Source organism: Myotis nattereri, assembly GCF_964212035.1.
Source record: "Myotis nattereri genome assembly, chromosome: 3".
Lineage (NCBI taxonomy): Eukaryota > Metazoa > Chordata > Mammalia > Chiroptera > Vespertilionidae > Myotis > Myotis nattereri.
The window spans coordinates 140,229,725-140,249,929 of record NC_138077.1 but is presented as its reverse complement, the minus strand read 5'-3'; the positions used below and the strand labels follow the sequence as shown (position 1 = coordinate 140,249,929).

The following is a 20,205-nucleotide window of genomic DNA, read 5'->3' as shown; positions in this document are numbered from 1 at the left end:
TAAGGCAAATCATTCCACTTGGTCTGGAATTCTGTCAATGTTGGGATGTGCTGACTTTCAAAATAAAGTGAATACTATGCTGGTGACCCAGTAGTTACAATCAACAGAAAACCTGTGAATATACCAAAGTGCCCACAAAATTACCTAAGTGAATAGTAACTATCCCACAAAAGAGAAGTCTCTCCTCCAATAAACACAGTTTCTTATCCAATTACTTCTTAACTCAGTTTTGTGTTAATATATCTTCCTTATTATTGTCAAAAGATTGTTCTACTTACAAGCATAAAACAGTCAGTCAACAACCACAACACAATGAAGATCCACTGTGTGTCAGGCTATGTTCTAAGTTATGAGGATAGAGCTGTTGCAAGAGTTTCTACCCTCTAGGAGTTTACAATCTTAAGGAGGAAGTGTGATAAAAAACAAAAATAGGGAAACAAGCTAATAATTTCAGTCAACAATATTAGCACAATAAAAGGGGGTAATGGACAAAGAATAACTGGGGGTGGGGAGTGTTGCTAGTCAAAATAAGTCTCCCTCAGAAGTTCAAATCTGAACTGGGACTTACATAATGGGAAAGAATCTGCAAAGATCAGAAGAGCTTTCTGAGAGATAACACAAAAGCAAAGGCCTAGAAAGAGGACCAAGCTTGCCATGTTCTAGTGACAGAGAGACAAACGGAGTGACTGGACATAGGGAGAACAGGAGGAGAAAAGCCAGGGATCTAAGATGCCATTTACTATAAAAAACACTTTCAACTCAGTAACAGCCCCTCAAGAGGAGTGGGACTTGACATTCATGTTCTTATCAATTTTAAGATATCCCAACTTCAAACACTAACATGAGAGGGAGGATGGGAATGAAATGAAGCTGAAACAGAAGAAATAAGTGAACTTAGCATGTCGTCTTGGAGTGGCACCATCTAAAACAAACAAGAAATACGCAAAAACCTGTCTTTCCAGAACCTCATCACCCAATATACTACCACTAGTAGATGAATAGGTTACTGATTTAAATATCTGAGAAGAGAAGGTTAACATCTTACGGTCTTGCCTTAATCAGAGCATTCATGGCAGGTTCTCCAGTGTTCAGGAGGAAGAAACAATATTACAGAAGAGCCCTTAGGGAAAGAAGGATGAGGTAGATGGACAAGAATGGACCAAGGAAGGAAAAGACAGTAAGAAGGCACCACACTCAGAGACACAGACTTGAAAAGGACCCAAAAAAGGCTTTTATCTACTTTGAGATTTGACCTACAGCACTACTGTTAATTCCCGATATGGAAATGAAAGTCATCTGCACATTAGCCAAATATTGCCAATGCCTGAGCTGGAATATCAGGACTGGTTTGGAAGGCTACACACTTTAGGCTAGCCAGATGGAATCTAGACCTCAAGATATGATTATTTAGTCTTTCATTATCAAACCATAGTGCTGCCATGAAATCACTGTGCATATATTATTCTATATTCTTCCCAGGTTATCTTTGGACCAAATTCAAAAAAGCAGGATTGACGCGTTACCTAAATTCATAGGTAACTGCATTATATACTGTCACATTCTCCTCCCTAAGGCATGTCTCACTTTCCACTTCCATGAGCAACGCAAGACACTGCCTGTTATCCATAGCATCACCCACAGAGTGTGCTATCAAACCTGTGAACCTTTGCCAATCAGGAGAGAAACAGAAAGCCAACTGAGGTTTAACGTGCATTTCTCTTATTATGAATAAGTTGAGTAGCTTCTCATATGTTTACGAACCATTTGCAAGGTTCGGGTTTGTTTTTCTCCAGTTTTCAGTCTGTTCGTATCTTTTGCTAACTTTTCTATCAGATAGTCATCTTCATTTCAATTTTTAATTTAGTTACACACATAAACATCCTATATAATAAAAGCCTAGGTGGTGTTGCGTGACGCCATCACAAGATGGCCACCATGATGTCATCACAAGATGGCCACCCCACGTCACCACAAGATGGTTGTCACAAGACAGCTACCACAAGATGGCTGCCACAAGATGGTCACCATAAGATGGCCAGCAGGGGAGGGCAATTGTGGGAGATCGGGCCAGCAGGGGAGGGCAGTTGGGGGCAATCAGGCCTGCAGGGGAGGGCAGTTGGAAGCAATCAGGTGGCAGGGGAGGGCAGTTGGGGGCGATCGGGCCTGCAGGGGAGGACAGTTGGGGGAGAACAGGTCAGCAGGAGAGGGCAGTTAGAGACAACCAGGCCTGCAGGGGAGGGCAGTTGGGGGCGATCGGGCCAGCAGGGGAGGGCAGTTGGGGGCAATTAGGCCGACAGGGGAGCAGTTAGGCATCAATCAGGCCAACAGGGGAGTGGCTAGGGGGCCATCAGACAGGCAGGCAGGCGAGCGGTTAGGAGCCAGCAGTCCTGGATTGTGACAGGGATGTCCCCCAAAGGGTCCCAGATTGGAGAGGGTGCAGGCCGGGCTTAGGGAAACCCCCCCCCATGCACGAATTTCATGCACTGGGCCTCTAGTACTATATGTGAGAAAATATTTCTTGTCTATATTAGTTATAATATTTTTCCCCAGTTTGTCACTTTACTTTTTTATAGTTTCTTCATACTTTCTTATTCTAGGATATCAAACTTATCTACTTCTCCTCTTATTGCTTCTGGATTTTGAGTCATAATTAGAAAGTTTTCTGTACTCCCAAGTTACCAAGGAATTTACCCATATTTTCTCCTAATAAACATACGGATTAACATTTAGATCTTTGATCTATTAGGAATTTATCCTGATACATCAATCTTACTGAATTTTTAAAGCAGAAGATGAAATAAGATACTACATTCTCATATCAAATTGGAAAATAACAAAAAATATGATACTACCTAATGCTAGCAAAGGAATGGGGAACTGGCAACCTCTTCCTCTGCTGATGGCAGGCGACATAGGAAACTCTTTGAAATGCAATGTAGGGATAGCTATCAAAAATTCAGATGCTGCCCTGGCCAGGTGGCTCAGTTGTTTGAAGTATTGTCTCATGCATCAAAAGGTGGCAGGTTCGATTCCCAATCAGAGCATATACCCAGGCTATGGTTCCATCCCAGGTCGAGGTTGGAGCACGTGCAGGAGGCAACCAATCAATGTTTTTCTCACATTGATGTTTCTTTCTGTCTCTTTCTCTCTCTCTCCCTCTCCCTCTCTCTTTCTCTCTCTTTCTCTCTGCTCCCCTCCCTCTCTCTAAAATCAATTTTTAAAAATGTAAACGTGCATCAGAATTTCTCCTACACATTTGTAGCATATTTGCACCACACACATGCATATTTATATGCATACACACATATATGCACACATATATAGATATATAAAAAAATATATAATTATACACATAAATTATTAAATTCTCACTGAAGATTACTGATAAAGCAAAAGACCTAGAAAGCCTATAAGTTGATTATAGGAGATTGACTAAATAAATTATGAGACTGCAGCTAAAATACCATTTAGTTGTTTTAAAAAAGGCAAGATAAATCTGTAAGTGCTAATTTATAATAATTTTTGATACAACATCAGATAAAACAAAACAAGGTGCAAAAGAGTAGGTCTTGTATTTCACTTGTGTTTAAAAAGGAAAAGAGAAAAGGGGAAATTCTGTCTAAAAATATACATATGAAATTGCTGGAGGTGTCCATCTTGGATGTAAGATGAAGGTTCAGCTGTCCTCTAATATAGTGTTCATGTGTGCATCTAACATTCTTTCTCTTTTCTTTTTATAATTTTATAAAATTTAATCCTGAGAAGGAACACATCACTATTTAATTTATATTCATCTGTATTGTTTTAATTATTAAAAGCAGGTATTGATTTTGTTCACTTAAGAAAACTAATCAAGTTTTTTACTTTTTTTTACTGTTTCCTTTTCCACAGAGCTTGGCATCACTACTGAGGTGAGAACAAAAACTATTTTCCTGTTGTGATCCATCATAAAAACTGACTTGATAAACATTTTCTAAGGGACTTTTCTCCCCACTGCTAGAGCCTTTGTACTCACTGGACCAAGAAAATGAAGGCCATTGGCACACCACCCACTTTGAGTGTGGGAATAGAAAAATAAACTATTATTTGTTCTAATCAAATCACATTCACTTTTCAAACTATTTCTTTATATACACATAATAAATTACTTTTAAGCCTAAAGTAATAAAAATCTGATTAGCAATAATGATAATAGCTAACATTACTGGGTACATATTATGTGTCCAGCAATGAGTCATGCACATCATATCCTTCTTTTTTTCCATTTAATCCTCCAAATTTGTGGTGGGTTCATTTTTACTCAAATTTTATAGAGGGGGGAATCTGTGGCTTAGAAAGGAAAAGTAACTTGCCTAAAATCACAGACAGAGAGGGAGTGGCCAGGATTAGAGATCCAGACAAACTGACTCCAGGGACTGACAGTCTAAAAAAATTAGAATGCCTCATTAGTGGCTCTTCGCCTCTTGATCAAAAATAATGCAGACAATATCTAAAAACAAAATATAGAAATGTCACGTGGCCTTGAGGTTGCCTCGTGATATTTCTAAAGAGGCTTCTATTATCAGTGAGAGACATGCAAGTAAAGGGAGCATTAATAATGATGCAGCATCCTCACTCCAAAGCACAAGCTGACTTTCACAGCAACCAATCTCCACTTCACCCTGCAGGCTTCTGCATAATCATGGCATTATGGAAGAGATGGGCATGGTTCATAGCAACATACTCAGAACAAAACATTTATCTTACACAAGTGTTCCATTTGGAAGTCAACTCGAGGAACAGCATAAAACAGTAAGAGGAGTCTATCCATAGATTTAGGTAAAGGCAGTTAAACATGTGAATATAAATAAAAATTCACTAAGAGCACAATGAAGACGGGGAAATGTTTGTTTGGACCCGACAGCATTTGGTAGGAAAGGAGGGTCTTAACCACAGAACAAACGTCCATTATGCTTATTCATACCCGTGTGTGTATTTATATTAATACAAATCACTGAGTGCCTACTAAAAACTCAGGGAATAGAGTAAGCTTTTTTTTAAGTTTATTATTTATTGTTAACAGTATTACAGATGTCCCCTATTTTCCCTCCACTTGCCCCTAGAATAAGCTTTAATAGAAGTACTTAAAAGCACCTTTAAGGTGCATCTTCAAAAATAATTTCTTAAAATCAATAAAGGCTAAATTAAAATTAAAAATTCTGGTCAATGTATTTTTTTGTCTACCTTTCATTTGTTCTATATAGGGGCTGTGCAAAGCACAACATTGAGTAACCAGGTTTTCAAAATCTTTTTTTTTATTGACTTTGAGAGAGAGAGAGAGAGAGAGAGAGAGAGAGAGAGAGAGAGAGACATCGATTTGTTGTCCCACTTATGCATTCACTGATTGCTCCCTGTATGTAGCCTGACTGGAGATTGAACCCACAACCTTGGCATATTAGGACAATGCTCTAACCAACTGAGCTACCCAACCAGAGTCAAAAAAATCTTTTTACAAAAACAATTAAAGAACCATGAGAAAGCATTCTCCTTTTAGTAAGCTAGGGTTGGAAGACTGAGAGGATGAGGAGAAGGGGACCGAAACAGAGGAAAGAGAAGGAGAGGAGAGAAAGGGAAAGGAGAAATAGAGTCTGACAGGCAAAGAATATCTGCAGTTTCCAGTCTGAAATACTCGGAACAGGAGCTGACCCCCCACTGCTGAAAGCTGGGGAGTACTGGTGTGCTTCTGAATGAAGGAGAACACAGCAGCTCCTAGGGGGAAGCGCTTACTCTTGGAGATTACGCACATGAGTTTGTTCTTTAAAAACACAGGCATCCCCTGCTTGTTGAAAGTTCTGGTTACACCACTTTATTTTTTCGAAAGACCCACATTAAAACCTGTTCAAAGAGGATTTTCACTTTGACAAAAGAAGTGAAAACAGTGTGCAGCATTTGTGATGCAGTGAGCAGGTGCACCCTGAACATTGAGAGCACACTGTTGCTTCTCCTAAATGCTGTATTATTGTAGCCTTTGTATGTTAACTGATACGAATTAGTAGGTTACTTTTTGGATCTCGGAAAACTAAAAAACTTTTCCATATAAATCAATGGTAACTGCTTCTTCGTTTTCTGCCATGTCGGCTTAGGAAAAGTTTGATAGGAATGTTCTGCTTCTGGATAGTGGAGAAACCTGTAGTCCTGCTGAACACTTTGCAAAGATAAAATGAAACCATGAGTCAGCTTGAACTCTGTTCACTGTACAGAGGGAAAAAAACATTTTTTCTTTTAAGTGATAAATAAAAGCTGGGAGAACTCTACCAGCAACTACTGAAAATTAATTACATAGCTAAGTAGGCCTGGCAACAATCTAAATCAGAGTGCAAGACAAACCTTTACTTACTGTGTAGAACAGAACATTGCTAATATTCCCCTGTCCTCTTTACAAATTAAATTGCTCTGTTGGTCCTGACACATAATTAGTTCAGAAGTTACTGTGTCTAAAGAATCCATAATAGGACATCTACTTCTATGATATAAATAGGTTTATAAACTAAGAGCTAATATACACACCAAATGGACCTTATAGGGCACTTCATGAGCTGGTCACCAAGCCTCTACACTAAGCCGCTGCTCACCACGCCGATCTTGTCTGTTATGTTCCTGCCACACTGAGCCTTCAGGCCCTCAGGCATAATAAAACTCCAAAATTGAGAAAAACGAAAATCTAACCCTCCCCCCCCAAAAAAAAAAGTGGGTAAAGAATATGAACTGAGAGTGCACACAAAAAGGAAACACATGGCTCTTGAACATAAAAGATATTCAACCCCATTATTAATAAATAAAAATTAAAACTGCCCTAAGGGAGAAAAACTGTGCAATTTTTCATTTCATATATTGTCAAAAAAACGTAAGTTTAAAAACATTGTGCTGATGTCACTGTGAGGAAGCGGCACTTTCCTGCATTGCTGGTGGGAATGCAAACTAGAAAACCACCTGTGAAGGCCATTTAGCAATACCTACCAAAAAGGAAAATGCACATTCTCCGACCAAGAAGTTCTGAGAATTTAGCCTACTATAAACATACTAGAGGCCCGGTGCACAAAAATCATGCATGGGTAGGGTCCCTAGGCTTGGCCAGCGATCAGGGCCAATCTGTGGGATGACCAGTGGGGTAATCAGGGGGCCCCCGCTGGCACCTGCCTTGGCAGGCCTGGAGCCACCTGCTCACCAGCCCCGCCCCCCACCACTGCCAGTCGCCTCCCTCTGCGGGGCAACCGGCAGGGCGATCAGGGGGCCCCCACTGGCACCCGCCTTGGCTGGCCTGAGGCCTACAGGCTGGAGGCAGCTCCTGCATTGAGCGTCTTCCCCCTCGGGGTCAGTGCGCATCATAACTACCAGTTGTTCTGCCATTCGGTTGATTTGCACATTAGGCTTTTATTATATTGGACTTACACATGTGCAAGGTAATTCATTGTAGCTCTGTTTGTTAGAATAAAAGGTGACTGGTTAAAGGCATCCTATATAATAAAAGGCTAATATGCAAATTGTCCCTGTAAGTGGGAGTTCAACTGACTGGTAACTGACACACACTGACCACAAGGGGGCAGACACTCCGACGCAGGAGCTGCTGAGCGACAGAAACTTTGCAGAGTGCCCTCTCACATTCTGGGACCCCTCAAGGGATGTTAGACTGCCGGTTTCAGCCTGATCCCTACAGGCCAGGCTGAGGAACTCCACCTGCTGGAGGGAACCTGCTCACTCCACAGATGCCCTGCCCCAGGTGCAGCCAGCTGGGAAGGGACTGTGAGAGGTTGACTCCAGGGCATGTCTGGCCTGTCTCTCCCAGTCCCGCCCTGCCAGCCACCTTCCAATTAATTTACTTTCAATGTGCACGAATCCATGCACTGGGCCTCTAGTTTTAGTATATTCAGATTTGAGACTCCTATAAAGCTGCTCAAAAAAAAAAAATAAGAATGAATAACCTCAATTCCTAATGTAGAAAGAGCTCTAGACATATTTTTCAGAAAGAAAAAAAATTAAGACAGTAAAAAACGTATACACTATGCTACTAGAATAAATTTTCACCTTTGCTTCTATTTCTACAAAAAATTGTGTGTGTGTACCAAAAACAAATAAAATGGCTGGGACTGGGGAGAGGAATAACTACAGAATTGATGGGAGACAAGGTAAGAGGAAGATTTTCCTTTGTACAACTAATTTTATTGTTAAACCTATTCAAAAATTACCTCTTTCCAAAGTAAAAAAGCAATTGCAAAAAGTGTAGCTTGTCTTAATCTCCCTACTATCTCCCCAATTCTGTACTTCCTTCCATAGTCAAACATCTTGAAAGAACTATCCCTGTACCAGATCTATACATATTCTGTCAGCTCCCATTCTCTCTTCCAGCACTTCAACCACTCACTATTTTCATAAAAACACTTTCATTGCGGGAACCGATCCCAAATGCCATAGACAGCTAAACACTCCTTTCTTTATGGTGTCAACAGAATCACTCTCCTATTTTCCTCTTACCTCCCTAGCCTCTCTGCTTTATTCATCCATAAATTACACTGCTGATGGGAATGTAAAATAGTATAATTGATTGGGAAGAGTCTGGCAATCCCTCTAATTGGGAAACAATGAGTTAACATATAATCCAGCAATTCCTCTCCTGGGTATACACCCTAAAAAACTGAAATGTATGTTCACACAATAATTTATACATCACCCAGCCAGTGTGTCTCAGTGGTTGAGCGTCAATCTATGAACCAGGAGGTCATGGTTCAATTCCTGGTCAGGGCACATACCCAGGTTGCAGGGTCGATCCCCAGTGGGGGACGTGAAGGAGGCAGGCAATTGATGATTCTCTCTCATCACTGATGTTTCTATCTCTCTCCCTCTCCCTTCCTCTCTGAAATCAATAAAAATATTTAAAAAACAAAACAAAACACTTGTATATCAATGCTCGTAGCTTCATATCTTAGCCAAAAAGTGTGTGTGTGTGTGGGGGGGGGGGGGGCCATCATCTCATAATTGAATAAAATGTAGTATATCCCTACAAAGGAATATTATTAGGCAATAATAAGAAATGAAATATTGATAACATGCTTGATGGACTTGAAAACAAGGTGAAAGAGGTCAGTCACAAAGTAACATGTGTTGTATGATTCCACTTAAATTAGGGGTCCAAGAGACAGAAAGACTGGTGACTGCCTAGGGCTGGGAAGGCTAGGAAGACTGAGGGGTACCAGTTAAAGGGTGTAGAGACTCTAGTTGAGGTAATGAAAATGGTTTAAATTGACTGTAGTAACGGATGCAAAACTCTGTGAATATACTAAAAGCTACCGAATTGTACACTTAAACAGTGTATGGTATGAGAGTGATTATCTCAAAAAATCTGTTTAATAAACAAACAACAATAAGAAACAAGCTGAGCCACACCATCACCACTGTTTTCATTCTTTACCCTCTGCCTAAATGTCTCTTCCACCCATCCACCCTAGAAAACTCCTACTCCCCATTTTCAGCTCAGTTACATATCACCCCCTCTAGGAAGCCTTCTCTACTGTAGTTCTTCAGAAAGAGTAAGGCACTACTTCTCCTTGCTTACAGATGAGCTTGTGACATATCCTGGCAAAGAATCGTAAGTATGTCCCACCCTTAAAATGAGTCCCTCAATGTCTTCCAATCCCCAGAGATGAGCTCAGGACTTAGAAAAGGATATGACTGTCAATGGGTGGGTAGATAGGTGGAAGGGCAGATGGGTGAATGGGTGGATGCATGGACTGATGGATAGAAGAAGAGAAGGAGAGAAGAGAAAGAAACAAAGAGCAAGCATGAATAAACAAAGAAGCAGATATCAAGGTGGCAGAACGGCATGTTAATGAATAAGCATGGAGACCAAATGAGGAAGCAAACAGATTAGTCCTTGTCAGCAATCAAAAGTTAACACTAGAGAAATGCTTTCAGCAGAAGCTGGGGTCAAACTCTGATGGAGAAGCTGGTATTTCTTCCAGAGGATTTTCTTGTTCTAACAAGAACAAAGAAAGCAGCAAGTTTTCATTCTATGGAACACTGAGCACTTATAAAAAGATTGTACTTACAAAAATATCCTGGGAAAACGTCTTTTCCATCTAACAGAGATTATGCAATTTATACATATAGCTATAATTACTAGTATAGAGAAGTAAGAAAAAAAAACCCCATGCATTAAAAATAGGTTAGAAGGAAATGCACCAAAATGTTAGCAGTAGCTATATTTAGGTACTGGCACTCATGCTCTAGAGAGCAGGTCTTCCTGGTTTCCAGAGGCTTCCCGACATGAGTCTGGGCCTGACAAGGCATTTCTTCCCTAAGCTGATCCCTACCATCTGGAGGTTCTTACAGGCCTCCAGAGACATGTTCTGTCTCATCTGACTGGCTCATCTGGACAGGCTGGCTCCTTGGAGTTGGCTTAGGCCCCAAGGGTCTTCTTCATCCAATTATTCAACAGAGGCCCAGGCTTGGACCTGGCAAGCATGGTCCAAGGTTCTAACATTGGCCTTGAAGAAGGCTATTTCGACAGTTCAGAGATTAGCTAACATGGGGCAAAGGTAGGCTGTTAATTATGAGGAAACGAAGCCTCAAGTGGCAAAGAGGTTTTTGTAAAAACAAAAGAACTTAGTAACTGACTACATATGGAAAGTGACAGCAGGAAGAATAAAGGTTTCTAACCTAGAAGCTAATCCAAAGAGTAGCACCACTAAGGAGAAGCAGGTCAAAAGAGAAAAGTGTAAATTTAGCATTAGACATGTTCGCTTTCAGTTACCTATTCAGTGATGTATGCAAGCAGAACTGTGCACAAGCAACTGTAAGTAGTGCATGAAAGAACTCACAGAAGATCAAGGGTGCCCATGTCACCAAAGATGACAGGCAACAGGCAATGGGGTGAGGAGGACTATTGAGTACCGGGGTTAAAAATCATCAAGAAGATGGAAGTATGTCACAAAGCTATGATGGGTGGGCAGGACTTCAAACAGGAGTGTTGACCTGACTGAGTAATGGTGACAGACAATAGACTTAATTTATAGTGGTTGGGAAAAGTAAAAACAACGCTGACCTCTTCTCTGCCTTATGAATCAGAGGGAATTTGCCTAAAAGTCAGAAGTACAATTAAAATGCTGGAATTGATTTCCTATAAATTTCAGTTTGACTATGCAATAGATTAGAACTAAATAACAACATTTGCATAGCATTTTACACTTACAAAGCATTTTCAAATACATTCTCTCATTTAAGAGCCCCAGGAGGTAAGTATTTACACTCCTCATCTCATGGATGAGGAAACAAGGAAACATATTGTGACAAGCAAAGAATCATCATAAACCGAACCCCAGGAAGCAGGGCCAGGGTGGTCTTGGCTCTGCAGGCTGAGTGAAGGCACTTCGAACCTGCACTATCCATCTTCCCTTTGAGGTTAAGTGCTGTGATGTAGGCTGTCCTTACTACCATGAACAGGGATGAGTTCTTTCTTGATGCCCCAAACAACAAAGTCTGTGCATTTATTCACAGACTAGAGGCATGGTGCACGGATTCATGCACACTGAAAGTTAATTAATTAGAAGGTGGCCGGCGGGGTGGGACTGGGCAAGATGGGCCAGACACGCCCTGGAGCCAACCTTCCACAGTCCCTCCCCAGTCAACCACACCTGGGGCGGCGCTGGGGCTCAAAGGGCGTCTGCGGAGTGAACTCAGTTGGTTGGAGTGTTATCCCGTATACAAAGAGGTGGCAGGTTCAATTCCCAGTCAGGGCACATACCAAGGTTGCAGGTTCAATCCACAGTCGGGGCACATGCAGGAGCAACCAAATTGATGTTTCTCCCATAGCTATCTGTCTCCATCTCTGGCTCGCTCTCGCTCTCTCTCGCTCTCTCTCTCTCCCCGCCCACTCCATTCCTCTCCTTAAATCAATTTTTAGGGGCAGGGGCAGGCTAGAAGGGGTCAACAGGGGAAAAATAGGGGGATATATGTGATACTTTCAACAATAAAGACTTAAATAAAATATTAATTAAATAATTTTTAAGATATTTTTTATTGATCTCAGAGAGGATGGAAGAGGGAGAGAGAGAGAGAAACATCAATGATGAGAGAGAATCATTAATCAGCTGCCTCCTGCATACCCACTACTAGGGATCGAGACTGCAACCAGGGCATATGCCCTTGACCAGATAGAACCTGGGACCCTTCAGTCCGCACGCTGACACTCTATCCACTGAGCCAAACCGGCTGGGGCAATAATTTTTTTTTATAAAAATCAATACCACTTTTAATTGTTCCAAAGAAAATTAAATACTTAGGTATAAAGCTAATAAAATATGTATCAAATCTGTATACTGAAAATTACAAACTTTTGTTGAAAGAAATTAAAGATCAAATCATTGGAGAGACTTACCATGTTCGTGGATTGGAAGAATCAACATGGTAAACATGTCAATTCTCCCCAAATTAATCTATAAGTTTAACACAATTGCTGTCAACATCCCAGCATGGTTTTTGGTAGACATAGACAAACTTATTCCAAAATTTATATGGAAAGGGAAGGTTCCTACAATAGCCAAAATGATTTTGAAAGAAGAATAAAGTGGAAAGATTCAGTCTACCAGATTTCAGGACTGGGCTACAGTATCAAGAAGATGACAAAAGGAGATCCTCCTAGGGAACATAAACAAAGGAATTTAATCCACTGTCAGAACAGGAAGTCTTCAATATTCACCTCCTCCAGAGTTTGGTATATTTGTGGACCAGTGACTATTCTGATTTCCCAATTCTCCCGTTTTCTAAGTGAGAGGACTTATTATAGTTAACTTGTTCCTTTATCCACCATTGTTTTCTGAGTATACTGTGAGCACGTTTCCTCCTTTGGCTTTATATCACCAGAGGACAACAAGCTACAAACAGACCTGATGAAGAAAACTATACACCAAAGAGACATCCTAGACTCCGAGGCAGATGTAGTCATGGATAAGAACAGGTATCATCTCCCTCAGAAAGGTGGTGACTATATTACCTGTAATGTATCCAGAAGAAGAAGGATAGACTGGATTCTGGCTAGCCACAGGTTTTGCAGACACTGTTGGGTATCAAACCTGATACCTATTTCCAAACTGCTTTTCCCTTCCCCCATCTCTATCAGAGCCTGAAATAGCTAAGTACCATGTTCACAGCCTTCCTTCCAGTTAGAGGTGGCCATGTGAAACAGTTTGGGTCATAACAAATAAGGGGAAGTCTACTGTGCTACAGCACTTCCAAGAAGGCTTTTGGTTTCCTGGTAAAACAAAGAGAGATGCTGCTGTCAATTCATGCTCCCTTGTAAAGCCTCGCGAAAGGTGAGGTGAGGCCTTAGAGCAGGACCAACCCTCTTTCAACCATGAAGAAAGGCCAAGAAAATTCAGAACAAGAGTCCTGACATTGTTGAGCTGCCAATCCAGAAAGCAGATAACCACCTTCAAACTCCGTATGTAAGAAAAGTAAATTCTCATTAGTTTAAGCCACTGCTGATTAGGTGTACTGTTATATACAATGAAAAGCACCCCTAATAAATACAGGGTATGTTATCTAAAAATAATTTTTTAAATAAAAATAATGATTTAGCCCAGCTGGTGTTGCTCAGTGGTTGAGTATTAACCCATGAACCAGGAGGTCACAGTTCGATTCCAGGTCAGGGTACATGCCCGGGTTACAGGCTCGATTCCCAGTAGGGGGCATGCAGGAGGCAGCTGATGGATGATTCTCTCCCATCATTGACTTTTCTATCGCTCTCCCTCTCTCTTCCCCTTTCTAATGTCTCTAAAAACTTATTTCTTAAAAAGAAAAAAACTATTTACTAATGCATTAAAGTAGTAACAAATAATGGATCTTCCTATAGCCTTTTCGTGTACTTTCATAACAAATATTAATTTGATGGCATATATTATAATATACATTCCAATATATTATTTCACTTAGCCTCTCTGGACCTCTTTTCCTTTCCCTCATTCAACATGCAGTTTTAAGTGCCTACTACGTGTTAGGCATTCTCCTAGGTGCTGGGAAAACAGAAAATGATCAAGATTCAGTGAAGGCCCCTGCTTCCATCCAGCTTACTTTCTAGCAGAAAACTTATTAGCAAAATGAGGCAGATGGAAAATAATCTCTCCTAAGGCCAACATTTATGAGGCAATGAACCTAGGTTCAGCATATAACGCATTAGGGAAAAAAACAAAAAAGGAAGGGGCCTTCTGAATGACAGTGAGTCTAGGAGGGGGGAAAATAATTGAATCTAGGAGGGGCAAAAAGTATTAACAGTGAAGTTAGAAATTAAATAATTACAAGCCCTAGCTGAGTAGCTTAGTTGGTTAGAGCGTCATCCCGATACACCAAAGCTGCAGGTTCAATCTCCAGTCAGGAAGCAACCAATGAATGCATAAGTAAGTGTAACAACAAGTCTCTGTCCCTCTTTCTCTCTCTCTCCCTCTTTCTCTCTCTCTCCCTCTTTCTCCTTCTGTCTCTAAAATTAACAAATTAAAAAAGTTAAATAATTACAAAATGAAAGAAGTAGGAAAAGAAGTATACTCTCAGTCTACGTAGTCACGCTCCACTGGGGCCAAAGAAACTGAAGCAAAGACAACACAGATCCTAAATCAGACCTTAATGGCTGGGTAAAGGGGAACACAGTTAAATCAGGTCTTGGAGATAGCCCTATTGTTTTAGGCCTAAACCAGGAAGGCTGATAAGCTAAAACTGGTCAAAGGGGTGGAGAATCTACCAATTACAATTTCATAAAATCTGCCTTAGTTTTTTTAACATACAGTCTACATATTCTTCTATAATATTTTATAATCTTCACTACAGAAAAATCCGTTTATGCTACATTCTACCCAGAAGCAATTTGCTGATTGTAAATGCCTTACTTCTATCTAACCCCATAGGGAAAATAGATCTAAATATTACAAATTGTTTAGGAGAGTTAAAATACACAGAATGCATTTGAGCCAAATATGTCTAAATACTTATTAAACAGCACCTTATATATTGACTTTTTACACACTACCTATTATCTTGACTCATTACAAAACCCTAATTTTCAGGAATTTGTCATGTCACAAGGACATTTAAAACTTTTCAATTAATTTAGTAAATTTCACATATTTCCCTGGTGAGAACTGTGGGAAACAATATAGACTAATGTACACACCACCGGAACTCTTGTTTAACTAGCCAATGGAGAACAAGTAAAATGGATGCATACCAGCTGAATACTTTAGCTTAATTCACCTTAAAAAATTTCTCTAACAGCTTTTTATTTAAATTATTTATTTTATTTAAACTTTTAAATTATTTACCTGAGTTCTCTTATTTAAGAGAACTCAGGTAAATAATTTAAAAGTTTTACAGTATAGTCAAAAGAATTTTGCTGAAGTGGACTAGAAATACATAATTATTTCTATACTAGAAGCCAGATGCATGAAATTCATGCAAGGGGCTCAGCCCTTGCAGCAGCCCCAGCTTTGTCCGAAAGGTCGTTCAGCTGTCCAGTCTAATTAGCATATTATGCTTTTATTATTATGGATTACAGTCACAAAAACAGATACTAGCCTCTCTATGGTTTACTCTTACAAAAAACTCCAACAGAAATAAAATAATTTCCTAGAAATTAACTTTCTTTAATATATGGCAACAAGAGCAAAGACAAACATTGTCCTTTTGAATTAAGTGTGCTAAGTATTCTGGGAAATCATGTTACTACTACTCAGAAAACAGATGACCAGAGGAGGTGAGAATATTTTATACACTATAATCACTGGATCTATGCCAAAAAGCATAAAAACATTAGAGACAGAGTTGTTTCAACAAAATCATTTCTACAAAGAAACTATTTCTATTCTATAGCCTATTCTAATACCAATTGTTGATATAAATATAATAAACTCAATTAAGCAAACAAAAAATTGGTTCCCATAACTATATAGAATAGCACTATATGGCATTAAATATACAAGCTTAGGTAAAAAATTTTAGTGCTAAGTAATCCTATAATTTGAAATACCTCTAAAATTTTTATGTCTCATTTTTCCCTACTATTCTATTTGTGGAAGTGTTTTTAAATTAAATCTAGCACTTAACGTCTAATATGTAAGATCAAAGTCCAGTTTCATGAGTTTTCGGGCCTTGGGCAGGGGTGTGGGTGTGAAGATGAGTTGTTAAGAAAGCATTTAAGATAAAGAGAAGTAGGGCTCTTTTTCCTGGTGCCTCAGAAGCAGTGGGCTGCTTCAGGGTGAACCTGAATGAAATCTCTTTCCCAGCCACTGGCTTACAAAAACTCATTGAAATGGATGATGGTCACAAACTTTGTGAGAAGCCTTTGGCCACAGAAGTTGCTGCTGATGCTCTGGGATTAAAATGGAAGGGTTATGTGGTTATGTGGAAGGATTAAATCAGTAGTGGGAATGACAAACAAGTTTCCCCATGAAGTAAGGTGTCTTGACCCATGCTGCGTAAAGGGTATTCCTGTTGTAGGCCAAGGAGGACTGGAGAGAAAAAGCACAAATCTGTTCAGGTTTGCATTGCAGGTGCCAATCTCAGTGTTCTCCACTTGGTCATTGAAAAAAAAAAAAAAAAAGCGGGGGTGGGGGGTCGGGGGGAGATTCCTGGTCTCATGATACTACTGTGCCTCTGTGCCTCATTGCCTCGGGCCCCAAAGAGCTAGCAGAATCCACAAACTTTTCAGTCTCTCTAAAGATGATGTCTGCCAATATGTTGTGAGAAAGCCCCTAAATGAAGAAGATAAGAAACACACGACCAAACTATCCAAGATTCAGCATCTTGTTACTCCATGTGTCCTGCAACACAAATGGCAGCATGTCGCTCTCAAGAAAGAATGTACTAAGAAGATTAAGGAAGAAGCCACAGAATGTGCTAAACTTATGGCACAGAGAATGAAGGAGGCCAAGGAAAAATGCCAGGAACAGATTGCCAAGAGACAGGGAGCTTCTACCTCAAAGTCTGAGTCAAAAATTAGATCTTATGCCCAACTGGTGTGGCTCAGTGGTTGAACACTGACCCATGAACGAAGAGGTCACTGTTTCAATTCCTGGTCAGAGCACGTGCACCTGGGTTGTGGGATCGATCCCCCGGTGGAGGGAGTACTGGAGGCAGATGTTCAATGATGTTTCTCTCTCACCACAGTTTCCATATCTCTATCCCTCTCCCTTCCTCTTTCTCTAAAAATCAATAAAATAAAATAGAAATGAGATCTTGTACAAGTAATGAATAAATAAGAACAGACATCAAATCTCTAGAGAGGGAGGAAGAGAAGTAGGGATCCAACTACATCAACGGCACCACTTTCACACTGTATATACTGGATGAAGCAGCACCTGGACACCCTATAATCTGCCTGGCCTGTTCTGAGTTAGAAAATAACAGGAAGCATCTTCAGGAAGAAGGAAAAGTCTTAGGAAAAACAGACAAACAAAAAACTATGAGTTTTTTAAATAAGCTTTTTTAACTGACTAATGATGGGAAAGAAGTTCAGTAGTATGGTGAAGGCTGTCTCCATGGGTCTAGCTCAAAACACTACTACTCCATTCCCGAAAGAGTCTCCACCAAAAGCTAACCAACCATTCCTTTTCTTGTCCTAGCAGTCACCAGAAACCACCAAATGCCTACTCATAACTTTGAAAACAAACTGCATAGGATCTAAACTCAAGAAAAGAATTCCACAAAAAACTGCATGCGAAGGTTCTCATCTCCCAAAGAAAGCACATTAATAAACCAATATTCCTTAAAAAATCATAACCATTATTTATTGAGCATTTTTTTGGTGCCAGGCTGTAAGAGCTTTACATGCATAAACTCAATCAGTTCTGAGAACTGGTTAGGCAGGAACATGGTTATCACCATTATATGGATGAGGAACCTAATCTTAAATAACTTGGCCAGGTCACACATTACCAAATGGTAAAACAAGGTTTTAGATTTAGCCATCTAGCTCCAGATTCTGCAACCTGAATCACCACTGCTTATCAAATGTATTTAAAAGTATATCAAAATATATGAGTAATAAAATAAGGGTCTATTACACAGTGCTATTTTAATGTCAGGTATCATTACTTAGATACCAATAATGCCCCATCCCCAGCGGTCCACCCTGTTCAGCAAGACAAATCGGACACTGAGACATCCTAGGAATGAGCCTTCCTAGCACCATGGGACTCCGGACTTCATTATCCAACCAAAAGTTTGGTCATCAATGCATCCTTTAGATTGGCTGATAACCAAAAGTGGGATGTGTAGACGAAAGGGGCACATGCTAACCTGACAAACTCAAGGAAGGCCTGCATGGCAGTCCTGCAAACCCTAAAACCTAAAGTAACCACAGGATGGTCTGAAATTAAAACTTTAACTAAAACAGTTATGGTGGATAGTCATGTCCTAGCCAGGTATGTTCTCTGACAAGGTCCATCTTTACCTTAACTGAGCCTATTGTCCTTTTGCATCTACCATAACATATCCTTGAAATGTCAGGGTAACTTGTAACTTCCTTTTTTCCCTGACCCCTCAGAGCACAACCAAATGCCCTGGGTGCCAGGACAGACACCACAAATTCCTTCATTGTCATTGTTATCATGTTAAGTGTTGACTGTTAACTATCCTGTACCCACCTTAGTAAAAGAAGTATGTGTCTATCATTTTACTTTTTATCCCATCCCAGAGGTTCCCCCCACTCCACCCCACTTTGCTTTCTCCCACCTCTCTACTCTATCACCAATGGATTTCATGTAACCCACCTACTTCTCCTCCTTTGATTGTAATGTATAAAAATAGGTGAAAAACCGCCATTCTCTGTAGCATTATCCCAATCCATTGAAATTCTGCTTCCCGGCAATGGTCGACAGTTTGGCTCAAATAAACTCACACAATATCTTTACAGGTTTGAATGTTTTTACTAGTATGTTAACAATCCAATCTTTTTTATTGAGTTTTGAGAGAGAAACATTGATGTGAGGGGAAAACACTGATTGGCTGCCTCCTGCATGCCCACTACAGAGATCAAGCCCGCAACCCAGGTATGTGCCTTGACTGGGAATTAAACAGGCCACTTTTTGGAGTATGGGGTACACTCCAACCAACTAAGTAACACTGACCAGGGCTCATGAGGCCTCTTTAAAGGATTTGCTTTGAGGAAAGAGTGAAAATAGGAAATAAAAAATGGAATCACTTTAACCAAGCTGCTAAAATTAGGCATGAGGACTCTATTCTTTTTCTAACTAGCCTGGGGAATTAAACTTTTTTAACTGTGTCAATGCCTGTATATACATTTCAACTTCCAGGTAACCTTCTGATTACCCACTGGGAAGATTCACATATCCACACAACCTGACATCTATTATCTAAACTACCTGACATCTGAGTGATAATCATCCTGGACTAATCCTAAGACTAAGAATGTAGGACTGATTGTTCTCAAAAATGAACTTTTTACTCTAAAAACTCTTAACTTTTCGTTCTTCTTTGGAACATTTCTGGGTTTTTTGGCTAGCAGTGTTGCAAGTTTGCAAACTTTGAGACCCTTTAATAAATCTTTCATTCATTTCTGAAAAAAAAAAAAGAAAGAAACCAATAAAACCTACCCTATTAAATAACTAACCTCCACTCTGATTCACTTTATAAAATATATGCACATGGTAAGTATCTTGCACGGCCTAAAACAGTATACTACTCCTTCAGTAAACTATAGTTATAAGATTTTATTGTAACAAGATTTGAACAAAACACAGCAATTTCCTTTTCCCACTGAGTTTGGAAAGTATATTGCAACGGATTTCATTTTAAAGCCATTAATACACTGAATAATTTAAGCACTATAAAATAAGTCTAAGATGGCAGGCAATGCTATATTATTATATCATATCTCATTTCCATGTCCCAAATGGATCACCACATAAACTTACAAGTTTTCTTTCTTTGTTTACAAAGGTAGATTATATAATGATTAAGATTTTTCAAAAATTGTCATTCTTCTCAAATAAGGTTATATATTTCACTATAACTTTCAACTCTTTCCTGTTTATTACTGAAAAACAAATGGGCTTTCTGCAACAACAAAATGTGACTATGACAATTTATTTGAAGAAAAGGTATGCTTGCTTGGCCCTGGAAATAGACATTTATATTTCATTATCTCACTACCTAACAAAACACCTTTAATAT

General features: G+C 39.7%; 1 protein-coding gene and 1 pseudogene across 4 annotated transcripts in view; one reads left to right on the top strand and one right to left on the bottom strand.

The window, feature by feature from the left end:
* CDKAL1 (CDKAL1 threonylcarbamoyladenosine tRNA methylthiotransferase) overlaps nucleotides 1-20,205 on the bottom strand; it is a gene marked incomplete at its 5' end in the record, with an annotated part of 671,369 nt that overhangs the window by 568,324 nt on the left and 82,840 nt on the right. The gene's annotated exons all lie outside the window — the stretch shown is intronic.
* LOC308516911 (small ribosomal subunit protein eS6-like) lies at nucleotides 9,081-17,045 on the top strand (annotated as a pseudogene). Its single transcript has 2 exons — nucleotides 9,081-9,113; nucleotides 16,217-17,045. The product of its transcript is annotated as a small ribosomal subunit protein eS6-like (transcript).